Below are 16184 nucleotides of genomic sequence, written 5' to 3' on the forward strand. Positions count from 1 at the left end.
AAAATTTTAAACTTCTTGCATAGTTCGAGCCCACAACAATATCATATCTCCTCCACTATTTCAGTGTCAAAAGTGAAACAATAGCATGTCGCTACTGTAATTTCAAATACTTTCAATTTCATACTGAAACTATTAAAGTGAGACTATACTCTCACATATATACAGGCATACTATAAGACACAAGTTAAAAACATTCCCAACAATTCAACTTCTCTGGTTGACATTAACACACCCACCCCCAATAGGGGCCTTCATTCCCACATTTTAGAGCTCCATGAGCTCCATTTTGGAATATGCGCATAAAGATCAATAGTATGGGATACATGTCTCATGAGTAGAATTTTTTTAGGGCGTGTAAAGAGGGAAAGAACCCTCATGTGAAATTTTGATGAAATTCGAATCATATGTATTCCAGTTCCTTACAGAAAATATAACAGAAAAGTTTCATTCTTCAATTGCATGTAACACGGGCAACGCCGTGTATCTCTGCTAGTCTATAATATTATGTGACTTGCGATGCATTGATAATAATAATTATAGTAAAAGTTTTGAATCTTAACGTACATTATAAACAGTGTCCACCCCACCCCCACTGTTATGAACATTTATGACTCTCCCTAAGTAACTATACTTCTGATCTGTGGGTAGAGGTTTTCCCCTGTCTGTATTTTTTTTTAGTGTATGTGCCTGTGAGCTTACCATATAAGTATCTGTATGTACTCATATGAACCTCATTATGTATATATGTATATATTTATATCTATGTGTACCTCTGTGTGGACTGCATGTTCATATGTATGTATATATGGGTATAGGTATATTTATGTCTATATGTTCATTTATGTGGACTACATGTTCATATGTGTGTGTGTTGGTATCTGGATATTTGTATATATGTGTGAATATATATGTGTGTGTGTTTGTGTATATGAATATGTAAGATTCATACCATGCTGTGTAGTATTTGTATATGTACACATATACGATATATGTGTGTATTAGCATATAAGATTAATACTGGATATGTATATATATGACTACTTTCATGCCCTTCTTACACTTCTCTTTACTGGCTCTTAATCTGGGTGCTGTATGGGAAGGAGAGAAAAATTATGCTTCATAGAATCAAATTCATGCTGTACACTATGCTACCTAGCAAACGTTTACACAGATTTTTCTAAACACGAACAAATGCCCCTCAGTGACTACCTTCCTGTTGTCCCTTCCAAGTATACAATTTTAGGGCTGCAAGCATCAACGTTGGCATAATGAAGGGGAGATCTGTTGAGATTGTTGAAATGATGGAGCATTGTCATGTTGATGTGTATGGTGTGCAAAAAGTGAGATCGAAAGGAGCCTCTGTTAGATTCCTCATAGGTGAGAAACAGAAGTTTAAATTCTTCTGGGTAGGCCGGAGTGATGGAGTGGGTAGTGTAGGTATACTCGTAGTGGAAAAGTGGGTGGATAAGGTAATTGAGGTAGTCAGAGTGTGCGATAGGTTTATTAAATTGAGACTCATCATAAATAGATTAAGAGTTACATTTATCTCTGCCTATGCTCCACTAACTGGGTTGGCTAATGACCAGAAGGACCAGTTCGATGAGGTCCTTCTGCAGACTACCTCAACAACAAATGACAGAGACTTCGTTATTGTAGCCGGCAACTTTAATGGACATGTTGGGCAGCTTTCCCATGGATTCCATGTTGTGCTTGGCAGTTATGGCTTTGGTACCAGAAATGAGGAAGGTACAAAGCTACTTGAGTTCTGTGATGCAAATGATCTGCAATACTAACTTTAGAAAGCCAACCAGTCACCTAATTACTTTTCGGTCTGGTGGGAATATAAGCCAGGTTGATTATCTCCTTGCTAGGCAGGAAGATTATCTCCTTGCTAGGCAGGAAGACAGGCAGATGCTCCAGCATAGGCTACTAGTTAGTGACTTCAGAATTAGAGCTAGAGAGATTTAAAGACATAATCCACGTTGGAAAAGAAGATTATGGAAGCTCAAAGACCCAGCAAACCAACAACAATTTAGAGACGTTCTACTGGAAGCCTCTGATGATAGAGAGGTGGAAGAAGGGACATATAGCTTAGAGCAGTGTTCCCCAACCTTGTTTTCCAGTGCCCCACTTTTTAATAACAAATTTTCCAGTGTCCCACTTTTTAATAACAAAAAATCTGGCGCCGATCAACATTTTTTAAAATATAGAAACAGTTTTTTAATTCAATTACCTGGCTGACAGATAGCCCAACTCATTTAAGGAGAATCCTGTGCCTGGTGCACAGGGTTCTTGATTTGAGGAGACAATTTCGTTAACATCAGCTGTACTTCATTACATTTTGTAATTTTCAGCTAGTTTCTCTTGGCTTCCAACAAATTGTCAACTGCACTGAATCAGCATTCGACCAAATAAGATAAGGGAAAATGAATCAATAGTTCTCTTGCTGATATAGAGATGTTGGGGGTTATTTTTTTTCAACCTTGTCACATAGCCACATATTTGTACCTTTCACTTTAAACAAAGTCTTCACTGATTCATCATGTTGCAATTCTGATAACTCTTCTTGGTATTGAACTGCAGCATCAGAAATGTCAGTGAGCAGTGGTTGAGTTAACCAAGTGGGAAAATCCATTGTCTTCAAATCACGAAATTGGTTGTTGAAGTCTTTTATTAAGATATTCAAATGGTTAATAATTATGGTGGCCGCATCATTCATTATCTCATATTTACTCAACCAGTATAACGGACTGAATTTTCTTTTGGAAACACCTTTTTGACATATTTTGAGGGCTGTAATGAATCCAAAAATCTTTGCTTTCGCATCAACAAGTATCATGTTTACACTTTGCAGTTGTTTATTCAAGTTTCCAAGTTTCTCAAAGATGTCTGTCAAATAACTGACAAATGTTTTTCCATCCATTGTTAACAGCATTTTCATTTCACATTTATCACTGAGAAAGTCGTTAAGCTGGTCAAATAATTTCATGAACATCTTTAAGCTATTTCTACTTGATAGCCACTTTACTTCTGTATGAGACTATAATCAAACATGCTCGGCACTTTGATTTACACAAAATTGCTTAAAAAGACATTTGACTTTGGGATTTGCTTTAATTGATGAAATGGGGCAAAATGTTGAAAACCAGCTTATTGAGTCATTAAAATCAAGAAAATTCTCATTACAAATGGATGAATCTACATTTCAGGACACACTTGATCACAGCTTGTAGAATTTCATTAAGAACAGGGGACAGTTTCTTGGCAGCCAAGTTTTCTTAGTGTATGACGCAATGGACAATCAACATGTTTGGATTTTCATTCTTCATTATTTTTAAGTATCTCGTTTTCTTGACCATTAAGGTAGTAAGTTTTCTTTTGGTATTTTGTTTGCATCCAAATAATGTGGATATCCTTTGCAGTTGTGGTTGTTTCCAATGGTTCACAAAACAACATCTCTTCCTGAAAAGCCTTGTGCTCAATATATATTACATAAGTCAAATAACAATGCCTCACTGTCCTGAAATGTGGATTCATCCATTTGTAACGAGAATTTTCTTGATTTTAATGACTCAATAAGCTGGTTTTCAACATTTACCCCCATTTCATCAATTTTATTGGAGACAGTGTTATTACTGAGTGGCATGTCCCTGACATCTCTATCATCTTTTTGTTGTACAGTTTCTAAGAATATTGAGATAGCTGGTTTAATCAGTTGCTCTCCAATAATGTGATTCTTTCCATGTTTTGCTATAAGCAGGGAAATTTCATAGCTGGCTTCGAAGGCAGAGTCTTCTTCTTGCTTTGTTTACTCATTTTAAAAAGGGCGGACACAAATCCAAGAAAGCGAAGCAATGGAGATGACGATTTTTGCACAGCATAGAAAGAAAGGGATTTGAAGCAACAATCAGCAATAGTGAGCAGAGTTGACTGAAGCTTTTATAAACACTGGACAATAGATATTCAAACAAAGAAACAAATGCCTAACAAATGCAGATACCTCACTTGGTATACTGATTGGTTGTAGCTACACTGATTCCCATGGTTTAAGTATAAATATTGCATGGTAATGTTTCTTTTCATTTCAATGTCCAAAATAGACTTAGGGTCGATAAGTGTGCACTCAAGTCACTTGAAAAAATTTTCACAACCTACGCTAACGTATGCCCTACCCCAATTTTCTCACACCCAATGTTGGGAAACATTGGCTTAGAAGACAACTGGAAGTTCCTGCAGAACAATTTACTGGGTGCCACTGACCAAATCTGTGGTTGGTGAAAAGTCCCAACCAGGCCGAGGGTGATTTGGTGGTGGAACAAGGGGGTGGACAGTGCTATAAAAGCAGAGACAGGCCTGGAAGGACTGGGCGGAAGCAAAGCTTTATATCAGGGAGCCAGAAGAGAGGCTAGGTGATAGGCTTACATTGCAGAAGGTAAGAAGTTTGCCAATGCATGAAGATCAGAAGTATGAGGTGTTCAGGATTGCAAAGCAGCGTATCAGAGAGAATAGAGATGTGGCAAGTGAGAAGTGTGTGCAAATGGATAATAGTATGCTTGCACTTAGTGACTCAGAGAAGAAAGATATGTGGAGATGCCATTATGAAAGGTTTTTAAATGTGGAGAATCATTGGAAGAAAGAGAGTCTTTCAAATATTGAAACAACTGAGGGACCAGCCATCAGAGTGGATAGCAGTATAATAGATAAGGCAATTAAAAAAAATGAAGACTGGGAAGGCCCCTGGACCATTGGGTATCACTGCCGAGATGATTAAAATACAGTGGGATATAGTCTAGTCACTTGCATAGTTAATCAGATTATTCAGGAAGGCGTCATCCCCAAAGACTGGTGAAACAGTCTTATAGTCAGCTGCTACAAGGGTAAAGATGATGCCTTAGATAGGAACAACTACAGAGGTATCAAACTGCTGGATCAGGCCATGAAAATTACAGAGTGAGTTATGTCAACTAATTAGGGATAGAATTAAACTAGATGGGATGCAGTTTGGTTTTGTTCCTGGGAGAAGTACCACAGATGCCATCTTCAAAGTGAGACAATTGCAAGAAAATATTTGGCCAAAAATAAGCCATTGTACTTAGCCTTTGTTGACCTGTAGAAAGCTTTTGACAGGGTTCTCCACTCTCTTATTTGGTGGTCTCTAAGGAAGTTAGGAGCAGAGGAGTGGTTTGTTACAGTGGTTCAGGCCATGTACAGTGATGCTGTCAGTAAGATGAGAGTTGGCTTTGAATACAGTGATGAATTTAATGTACAAATTGGAGTATACCAGGGATCAGTTCTTAGTCCACTCTTATTCATCATAGTTCTCCTGGCCATAACAGATGAATTCAAAACTGGATGCTCTTATTGCAGAATCTGGAGCAGAATTGGAGAAGTTCCGGATTTGGAAGCAAAACTTGGAATCAAAGGGCCTTAAAGTTAACTTAGCTAAGACTAAAGTTGTTAGCAAGAAAGGAGATAAGACTCTCAGTCTGGCTGGCAAATGGCCCTGTTCAATATGTAGGAAAGGAGTAGGACTTAATTCCATTTGCTGTACCAAGTGTAAGTTATGGACGCATAAGAGATGCAGTGGAATAGTGGGAATGTTATCAGATAAGGTTGCTTTCATATGTAGCAGATACCCAGGAACAATAAGTACTAAGAGCATGAGGGACTTAAACTCTCTCAAATACCAAGGAGATTCTCTTGAGGTAGTAGATAGTTTTTGCTATTTAGGTGACTAAATTAGTAATGGTGGTGGATGCTCTGAAAGTATTGTTTCTAGAATGAGAATAGGGTGGAGGAAGTTCAGATAAGTACTATCTCTGTTGGCAGCAAAAGGACTCTCTCTCAGAGTGAAAGATAAATTGTATGATGCTTGTGTGAGAACGGCTATGTTACATGTTAGTGAGATGTGGGCTCTGGTTGCAGAGGACATGCATAGGCTGGAGAGGAATGCCGGTAGTATGCTTCATTGGATTTGCAACATCAGAGTGCATGACCAACAAAGCACAACTGTGTTGCGAGAAAAGTTAAACATAAAGGGATTAAATGTGGTATGCAGGAGAGTAGAATGCGTTGGTTGGGACATGTGATGTGTATGAATGAAGACAGCTGTATACAGAACTGCCTGTTTCTGAAAGTGGATGGTACTTGTTGAAGACCCAGGAAGACATGGGATGAAGTGGTGAGGACTGATCTTGGGATGCTGGGGCTCACGGAGGAAATGATAGTGGACTGAGATGTTTGGCGATATGAGGTTCTAGAGAAGACCCATCCGTGAAACTGAGTGCCAGAAGAGTTGTGTCCCACCCACATGGAACAACACACTTTTCACCCACTCTACCTTAAGAAATTGAACTACAACTTCTCTTCTAACTGTATCTTTCTCTTCCTCACATTTCCTTTTCATAAATTATGATTGTTTTCCTATCTCGTTTCTTGCCCTCACTACCCAGCTCACTGTATCACTGCTCCTCACACCCCTAACACCCACACCCTATTTTTCTAACCAAGTTCTATGCTCATATTCTTGTTATTTGTGAGTAAACCCTAGCACTACACCATCTCTCTTTGACTCTCTCTTACACTTTTGCTGTGTCCTACTCTCTCACTTACCCTTTGGGCACTCTTTCTCTCCTTCCCTTGTTTTTCCTCTGATTAGGTAACCAAGTATCTCCTTTACATCAGCACACTTGTTTCTGGCCTCTTTCTTGTACCTCTCTCTCTCTTTGTGTGTGTGTGTGTGTGTGTGTGTGTGTGTGTGTTTAACCTTGAACCTCCTCTACAGCAAGACACCTATTTCTGCCTCTCTTTTTCTCTGTTACACTCTAACCTTTCATCTTCTGATACTGGATCACCTCCTCTAATGCTCCCTTGGTTGTGGCAAGACACCTGCTTCTGTCTCTTTGTCACACTTTAATCTTCCATTCTCTGACACGAGTTCCCCTTCTCAAATGCCCTACTCCTCTCATAATTCCTTGTCTTGTCTTGGTTACCCTGAAAGTGCTGGTACCACATTAAAAGCATCCAGCCCACACTGTAATGTGGTTGACATTTGGAAGGGCATCCAGTTGTAAAAATCATACCAAAACTAACTTCACCTGTACTAGTGCCACGTAAAATGCACTGAGTCTACTTTGCAGAATGGTTGGTGTTCGGAAGGGCAACCAGCTGTAAAATCCCTGGCAAAACAGACACAGTGGCCTGGGATAGTCTTCTAACTGGACGGCTTCTGTCATCCGTCCTACCTATGCATGCATGGAAGATGGACGTTAAACAATGATGATGATGAAATATATGTATATGTACACACACACACACACGCACACACAGTGAAACAAGACAAACCGATTAAAAAATTGCATTGAAGGTGAGTATGTTTGAGAAGAAATCTAACTTCAAGCACCTTTTTACTGATCAATTTTTAGACACTACTTTCTAAACCTGGCAAAGTATGTAGGGGTGCAAATTTTGATTTTGCACCTGCTAAAAATTTTAGGGGGTGTAAGTGTACCCCCCTGCACCCCCTCTCTGAGCCCTTAATTGCTTCTGCTAAATATTGATATATGTATGTATGTATGTAGGTAAGTAGGTGGGTAAGTGAGTGAGTAGCTTGTGTATGTGGTATTGATGAGCTGAAATAACTGAAATATTGATAGCTACCATTCTTATTCCCTTTCCGGGTGATCTATTTCACCTGGCTTTCAGTATATAATGTTTTTTAACACATCTTTTAAGGGACTTTCTTGGGACGAAATACCACAGCTTAAGTATTTGACATCATTAAGTTTTTGACTGGATTAAGTATTTGACATCAATAATGGTTACAGTGTTAGAGCTGCTCTTAATTCAAAATTTAATTTTGTTTTACTTGTGTGTCACTGTTGTACATCAGCAGATAGATTTTACACTGCCCGTGTATACCTCCGACCAGTGATTTCATTTTGTTTCAGTGGTGACTTGAAAATATAGTATTGGTGATTTGAAATTACAGTGAAATATTGATATTCACCATTTTCATTCATCTGAGGGGCAATTCATTTTACCTGGTTTTGAGGTATACAACGTTTTTTAGTACTTTACATCCCAAAGGAATTTTCCTGGAATGAGACACTACAACCAAAAAGTGTTTAGACAACAGATATGCATTAAGCGTGTGACATCAATGTTTACATTATTAGAGCTGCTTCTAACTCAAAATTTAATAGGTATGTATGTATATATATGTATGTGTGTGTGTTTTATGTGTATGTGTGTGTGTGTATGTATGTGTGTGTGTGTGTGTGCGTGCGTGTGTGTGTGTGTGGAGTATGTATGTTAGATTGAAAAGAAAATCTTGTCATATTTCGAAATGGGAAAGAAACAAATGTTTTTTTGGTCTGAGTCTATATATTTAATGAAGATATTTCCCTTCTTTATTGATAACAAAATACCATCTATTTGACAAATTGTTGATCCCTAGTGTGTACATTCCTCAGGCTTTGAAGTAAAAAAAAAAAAAAAAAATTATAACTTTTAACCCCTTCACAAGTAGGAAACAATTATCTACCATTCACAGTATCCACTCTTCAACCATATGATCCATTTTTTAAAAATGTATTTTTCTATACTCTAAAGACGTTATTAACAAGACAGCAGAGTATCAAAAATTGTACTATACAAGACTAAGTAGCAGAAATAACATCTTGCAACCTTTAGTAATGTTCCTTAAATAGTTCAAATCCTCTTGGGTCAACTTCGCCTTTCACCTTTTGGAGTTGATAAAAAATATACTAGTCAAATTAGTATATCCCTCCCTTAAAATTTTGGTCTTGTGTCTTTTTAAAACAAAATTATTATTTATTAATTTACCATACTAATTTTGCTTTCTTATTCTTTTAGCTTACATCAAAAATGTTACTGTTTCTGGTCCAGTCTACCAACTAGAAGTGATAGATACTGCTGGATAGGTGGGTATTACTTTTGATATTTTTATTGACACTAGAACCAAGAGTACATATCTCAACATTGAAAGTATACTGACTTTGTCACTATCTAGAAAAACAAGACACAAATCCAGTAGGGGTATGGTATTCCTGTCTATTGTTGAGAAGATTCTGCCAAGACTTGTCCAATCAGTATTAGAGAACATCACAACAGGGTCATAGTATGATTTCCACAGACACCAACACACAGGAGAAATGCAGGAACCAGCACCAGAATCTGTTCATTGCATTTGTGGATCTATCAAAGGCCTTTCATGCAGTCAGCAAGGAATTTTTTCAGTTAAAACTTACAATTCTTTCAGTCATTCCTGTCTCCTAAATTAATGAGACTTAAAAATGGCATGCATAAAACATGTAAGGTAATGCTTAATGCTTTTAATAGTGTTTTAACTTATATATAGAGTCAGAGTTCCTCTACATTAATCATATGATCTAAGTTTTAATAATATGTTGAATGTTTTGTTTTATGCTTTGTTAGATTGATATGAAAGTTGATGGATACATTCTTGTGTACTCATTAACATCACAAAGAAGGTATGTATTGTTATATAAGCTGAACCCTTTACTTTTCTTCTTAATTTCAAAGTTAATAGCTGTTGTTGTTTGTTTCCAATTTCTTGTTTAGCTATGTTAACTGTACATCAGATAACTGATTCCTTCTAGTGTTTCACTCGAGATTCTAATCACACAACTACACCAAAACAATTTCCTTGATTTAAATGTAACTTGTAATTATTGCTAATAGTAAAGCACTAACCTATACTATCCAGAGATGTACTTTCATAGCAAGTGACTTGATCTGAGATCATGTGCAGAAACAAAAAACAATTGCAGAGTGGAAGATATTTGTAAGCCATTCAAGAACACACAAAAACAGTTAGTTTCACTTCAACATTTAATTTTCATCTGTGTGAAAATATTTTTGTCACTTTGAAACTGTGACCTGTACACTGACAAAACTTGGTGCTGCATCTGAGAAAGTAACAGTTAGTTCATGATATGCATGTATGTACAGTGGCAGACTTGGTCTAAAAATATTGGTTGGCAGGAGACTAAGGGGGCCCACCTGCAATAACAATGCTATAATTTAATTTTTTTTTTGTTAAAAGTATTCTTTTCAACTGTCTACAAACACAGCCAGGCTGAAATAATTAATGCTTTCTTCCAGGAGTGAATAAAAATTCTCAAGCTTGAGGGGATGGGCCCCATAGATACTAACAAGAGCTGCTATATATGAATTCTAATGGTGTAGGGGCCCACTTGCCATCGGGCAAGCTGGCAACCTGGCCAGTCCACCTGTATGTGTGTGTGCATGTGTGTGTGTGTGTGTGTGTGTATGTGTGTGTGTGTATGCATGTATGCATGCATGCATGTGTGCATGTATGCATGGATGTATACGTATACATGCGCATGCATGCATATACGTGACAAAAATATTTTGACACAAATGAAAATTAAATGTTGAAACTAACAGTTTGGTGTGTTCTTGAATGGCTTACAAATATCTTCCATGTGGCAATTGTTTATATACTTGTAGTGGATCTTGCAGGCATGAAGTGGATTCGATCCACCATAGCCAAATTTAAATTAACACTTCAACAGAACTTTTCTCATGGTGGAACAATAGTTTTTCTGTGACAGCAGTTTTACATTTTCCAGATGCCTTAGTATTGTCTTCACCACTTCTACTTCACCAAAAACTAGAATAGAGATATCACAGGCCATCAACTAAATCTATTGTTCTCAATGATATGTCTATCTTTCTGGATAGTTATAAAAGCAAGAACCCCAAGCAAAAATCAGTTCGTCGGCTTGTGACAACTCAGTCAGTTAGTTAATGAATGACAACTCGAGTCAGAGACAGCTACCATTAGTTAGGGAGTGGGGCACTAGAATTAGGATCACAAGCAAAGCTACTAAAGATAATGGTCAAAGGGGGAAATGAAATTTACTGTCAGCAACTATGAGACATCTTCCCACGACCCTACAACTTTCACTAGCTCAAATTCTGTCCTCTTACAACATCATTCTATCACTATCTGTGGATTACTGCTAAGAAGACGTGTACACAAAACTATACAAGGAAAATCTACCACATCTAACTTTACTTCACATACACTAGGATTTTATCACCTGCCCATTGAGGCAAGGTATATTTGATGTAACGGTAAATAAATATTTTCTTCACAACTTCAGTCACTGTTCTTTCATCTTTACATAATGGCAATCAATGAAGAACCAATCCTTACAAACTGATTATGATGCCGACATCTCATTATTGTTTACTAATTAATTTCATCCGGTACATACTATACGTTTTTAATTTAGTAGTATTTTATAGTTTTTTTGTTCAGAAACTGATATGATTGATCTGGTTTTTCATCATATAGGAGTAAAAATAAAATTAAAAAAATTAGTTTGATATATATGACTTTGTTATTAACATCTCCACTGTAGTAATACCTTCTTCTGTCTCCAATATTTAATACACTAGTGCACTTCATGTTATGGAAGAGAGTTGATCAAGTTTGGACTGACTTAGCTCCCTTTATACACACTATACTAGAAATTAGAGTTGGAGAGGATTATAGAATTTTAAAGAAATAAATATATTATGACAAATAACAACAGGATTTTGTATTTTACTCACTAGTTAAATGAATTACTTAGCATAGCAAGTATTTAACTCACTTTGCACGTTGTTAGCCTTTGTACATTTTCAGTTTCGTTAATTTATAATAGTCTTTTTTCCTTCTTCACAGCTTTGATACTATCAAATTGATTTGCAGCAATATGAAATGCAAAATATGGTAGGTATTAATTCTATAACAGTTTCTATTTTCTTACAATTTCGTTTTTACTACTGAATTCTAGATACACATCTGGCACTACTTTGTAATAGATTTGGAATTGAAAATAATCAAATAACATAAGTATTGACATGATGTTTAGATTTAATAGGTTTATATATGACCTGAATGTATCAAAGGAAATTTTTTCAATTTGCAATATTATAGAGTGGACAAAAGCTAAAAAGTGAGCTTGTTGCTACCTATAACACTATAAAGAAAATTTAAAGTTATGATTTCATTATGTTTTTTTTATCATACTTTTATGTATCTGTTTTTCAAGTTTCTTGATGTTATGAAGATTCTTCTATGTTATTTTGTTAAGATCATATCCACACACAGGACTGACACAACACTCAAATTTTGGAGGCTACATACATAGTAGACGGTAGACCAAGCCTCAACACAAAACACAAATGGAATAGTAACATCTCCACCCCACAAACTAACAAAAGAAATCAGAATAGGGCACAGGAAGAAAAAAAAAAAAAAAATCAAAACAAAGGGAGACAGATACAAACAGTGCATACAAACTCACACACACATAAACAAAACACACATACACATACCAAATTCATAGACACACAATCATGTGCAGGTAAGAGAAACAAAATGAAGTAAAGAAAATAAGGCCAGACAGTGAAGAACAACAAATAGTCATTGAGAAGATCACAAAATGTGTGAGGAAAGAGCTTTGATGCAATAACCGATAACTAATAATAATAATTTGAAGTGAAAGTCAAATAATGCACGTGTTTATTGGCCAAATGACCATCCTCAAACACGACAATGTTAAATGATACAACTGTTGGTTTTCATTTGTTGTCAGTTGTTGTAAAGACACTTATTTTAGAGGTAACCTCTACACAATCATTTGATGTATCAGAAACAGCAACCAAAAAATACTCCCTTCTTTCAATTACCCTATGACCTTAGAAAAGGACACATTGGTGAATGTAGTTCTGGATGCTCTGTACTTTAGAATTGGGAAATACTTGAAATAGTCACAAGTGAAATGCCTTTGATCAAAGGTTCTCTCAATTGGGGCTGAGGACAAGAACATCCATAGTAGGATTTGAACCCAGCCCTGTGAAATTGGTTAGACCAGTATATTATTTAATCAAGAGCACTAATGGTAATTGCATGTGAACTGGTTACATTCAATTACCATCAGTTTTCTTGATTAAATATTTGAATAACTGTATTTATAAGTATATGCACCTTTTGACAAGATTGCACACCAGCAACAAGCCTGTGGAAAGTCAGATTTGCTGGAAGGGGCAACATTAAAATGTATATAAAATGTTTTTCAACTTGGTCTTGGTGACCAAGATGGAGGAGTTCTCATCAATCATATTTTCATTGTATTAAATTATTGAAATGTTAACAGTGTTTCGTTTTGATGTTACCTATAGACCTGTTTAACCAACACTATGTTATGACTAGTATTAGCATTGTATCTTTATATACAATATGCTTGTGGATAGGAAGGAAAGAAGAGCTGTATATGCTGTATACTTCTATTGTGTTCGATGTATAACAGCAGCTGTGCACCTTCCTGTATACGCAGCATATACAGCTGTTCCTTTTCTTTTCTGTCCATGAACATATTGTAATATTTGCACTTGTCATAACATACATGTTGGTGATAAAAGAAAACAAAATCTATAGATATGTTCTATATTATATATTATATTATATATATTGTTGTACTTGGAGATGGTCATCTTTTGCCAATTGAACACATGCACTATTTATTTCATCTTCACTTTAGTTTTTTTAATATATTTTTAGTTTACTTGTCTGTCAAAGTTCTTTTGTCACATTCCGTGACCTCTTCAGTGACTCTGTGCCATGTATCACCTCTTGTCCTGCATGAAGAAAAAACTTTCACAGATATTTAAAGTAAAAATAATGTAAACGAACTTTAGGTTAGTTTGCTTATGCCTAAACACTGCTTGGCACTGATATTACTGTAATTTTCATGACCTTGGTGGTCTACTGGTGCAAGTCAGTCAATGTTGTTGACTGTTAAAACCATGGCTTTGATTATGTCTGTGCGGAGTTGCCTCTCTTTGGTATTCCCCAATGATAACAGCTAAAGAGCCAAAGCATCAATGTCTAGGAACCTGACAAGTTGCAATGCTAGACAGATATGGTATTTTTCCACCTTTTTTTTTTACCATAAGAGAGAATTTTTCTTCACGGTAACTGCTGTGAATTTGCCTTTAGCAGTTGAAATATGTCACAAACATATTTTAACTAACCTAAAGTTCACTTACACCTAAACGTTGCTTGGCGCTGATATAACTGTACAAATAATATGAATAAAAACTGAAGTGAAGATTAGATAAACAGTAGGTGTGTTTAAATGGCAAAAGATGACCATCCTTAAGTATAACAATATCTTGCAAAACAAATACATAGACATATATTATGTATGTTATATTATGTATGTTATAGCAATTTCATCTTATTGCTTCAGAGTTTCAATTGTTATGGTTTGAAACAAAAGAGATCTTGAAGAGGACAGGTAAGTTATTTTTATTGGATTATATTTGGTCTCTATTTACTGTTGATAGTAGATATGGTGTATGTGTATCTAAACATTTAATCTATTGTATGATTATATTGAATTATCTGGGAAGTTTGTTTTTCTCTTCATAATATGTGAAACAACATATTTAATTCATAATGTTTTAATTAACCAAACAATCATTTATAAACGCAGGAATTGGTGTCTCTGTTTTGAAATACCAAATTTTGTCAGAATTTTGTTTGTAACTTATAAGGTTGGAAAACCAGAAAGCACACATTCATTATTGAGAAAAAGAAAAAAATTCATCTGATAATCAAAAAATATGTACTGCACAGAAAAGATCACGAGTAAACGAGGGGAAACAACTCTAACTTTTCCAATATTAAGTCTTCATTCAAGACAAAAACAAGTGATATTGAATAAATGAGCTTTTAACACAAAATCAAATACAATGATCCAATGCTTACAAATTGGGTAAATTGGATTCTGCTGTCCAATACCAACGTCCAACATTAGCAAACAGAAACTGTGTTATTTTTCATTATGATATGTAGCACATTACTCTACTTGAGAAGATCTACGCACCACAACAGAAATAGGATCCTAAACCCAAGGTGCCACATAAAAAGCATTAGTGTGGTGCCACGTAAAATGCACACAGCACACTCTGGGGTGTGGTTGGTGTTAGGAAGGGCATCCAGTAATAGAAACCAAGGCAAAATAGACTATGCCTGGTGTGGCTCCTGACCTTGCTAGTTCCTATCATGCCGTCCAACCCATGCCAGCATAGAAAATGGATGTTAAATGTTGTTGATGATGATGGTGATGATAACAGTAGATTCCATGTTTCTTTAGCCACTTGACAAAAATTAGTGGAGTTTGCTTGAGAATTGTTGGTCTGTTTCTTATATTCACCAGATATTGCATCTTGAGAGGAAGAGCTATTAGACTGGGTGTGTCATGAGGAAAGTCATATGTATTAAACCAACTATTTCATATATTTGATACTTGTGTTGACTCCTATATGATGAAAAACCAGGACAACCATACCAGTTTTTGAATACAAAATTACGAAACTAAAAATGTGTGATATAGCATATAGCAAGAATGGAGAGAAAGGCACAGACATAGGTTCAAATTTTTTGAGTAGGTAGCAGAGTTATGGTGGTTGGTGAGGACCTACATTTGGTTGAGAAATAGATAGATGATATGATCAAGGTGGTCACAAAGTGTGTTGTAGGATAATTTAGCTTGGACTTGTCTTTGAAAACATGACAGTAACATTTATCTCTGTATATGATCCACATGCTAGTCTGGCAGATGAACAATCGAACCATTTCTATGTGATCATGAATAACAATGACCTTATTATTGTAGCTGTTGGGCCGTTACTGCTGAGGACATGCGTAGGCTCGCAAGGAATGAAGCCAGTATGCTCCGAAAGATGTGTAATGCCAGTGTGCATACTAGACAGAGTAACAGTACCTTGAGAGAAAAGTTGAACTTACGAAGCATCAGTTGTAGTGTGCAAGAGAGACGACTGCGCTGGTATGGTCATGTAGCGAGAATGGATGAGGATAGCTGTGTGAAAAAGTGCCACACCTTAACAGTTGAGGGATCCTGTGGAAGAGGTAGGCCCAGGAAGACCTGGGATTAGGTGGTAAGGCACGACCTTTGAACATTGGGCCTCACCGAGGCGATGACTTCTGACTGAGACCTTTAGAAATATACTGTGCGCGAGAAGACCCGGCAAACCAAGTGAGACCTAAATCTAAGGCCCAGCCAGCCCACTTATGCGTATCTTCCTTCCTTCAT

The 16184-nt window shown here is 36.4% G+C and overlaps 1 long non-coding RNA gene across 1 annotated transcript; it reads left to right on the top strand.

Moving 5' to 3' along the window:
* Positions 1–28: 28 nt before the first annotated feature.
* On the top strand, positions 29–16171 carry LOC106871636 (uncharacterized). Its single transcript, XR_001409681.2, has 3 exons — positions 29–8945; positions 11744–11791; positions 14316–16171. It is a non-coding gene; the product is annotated as an uncharacterized LOC106871636 (long non-coding RNA).
* Positions 16172–16184: the final 13 nt, after the last annotated feature.

Source organism: Octopus bimaculoides, chromosome 17, assembly GCF_001194135.2.
Source record: "Octopus bimaculoides isolate UCB-OBI-ISO-001 chromosome 17, ASM119413v2, whole genome shotgun sequence".
Classification (NCBI taxonomy): Eukaryota; Metazoa; Mollusca; class Cephalopoda; order Octopoda; family Octopodidae; genus Octopus; species Octopus bimaculoides.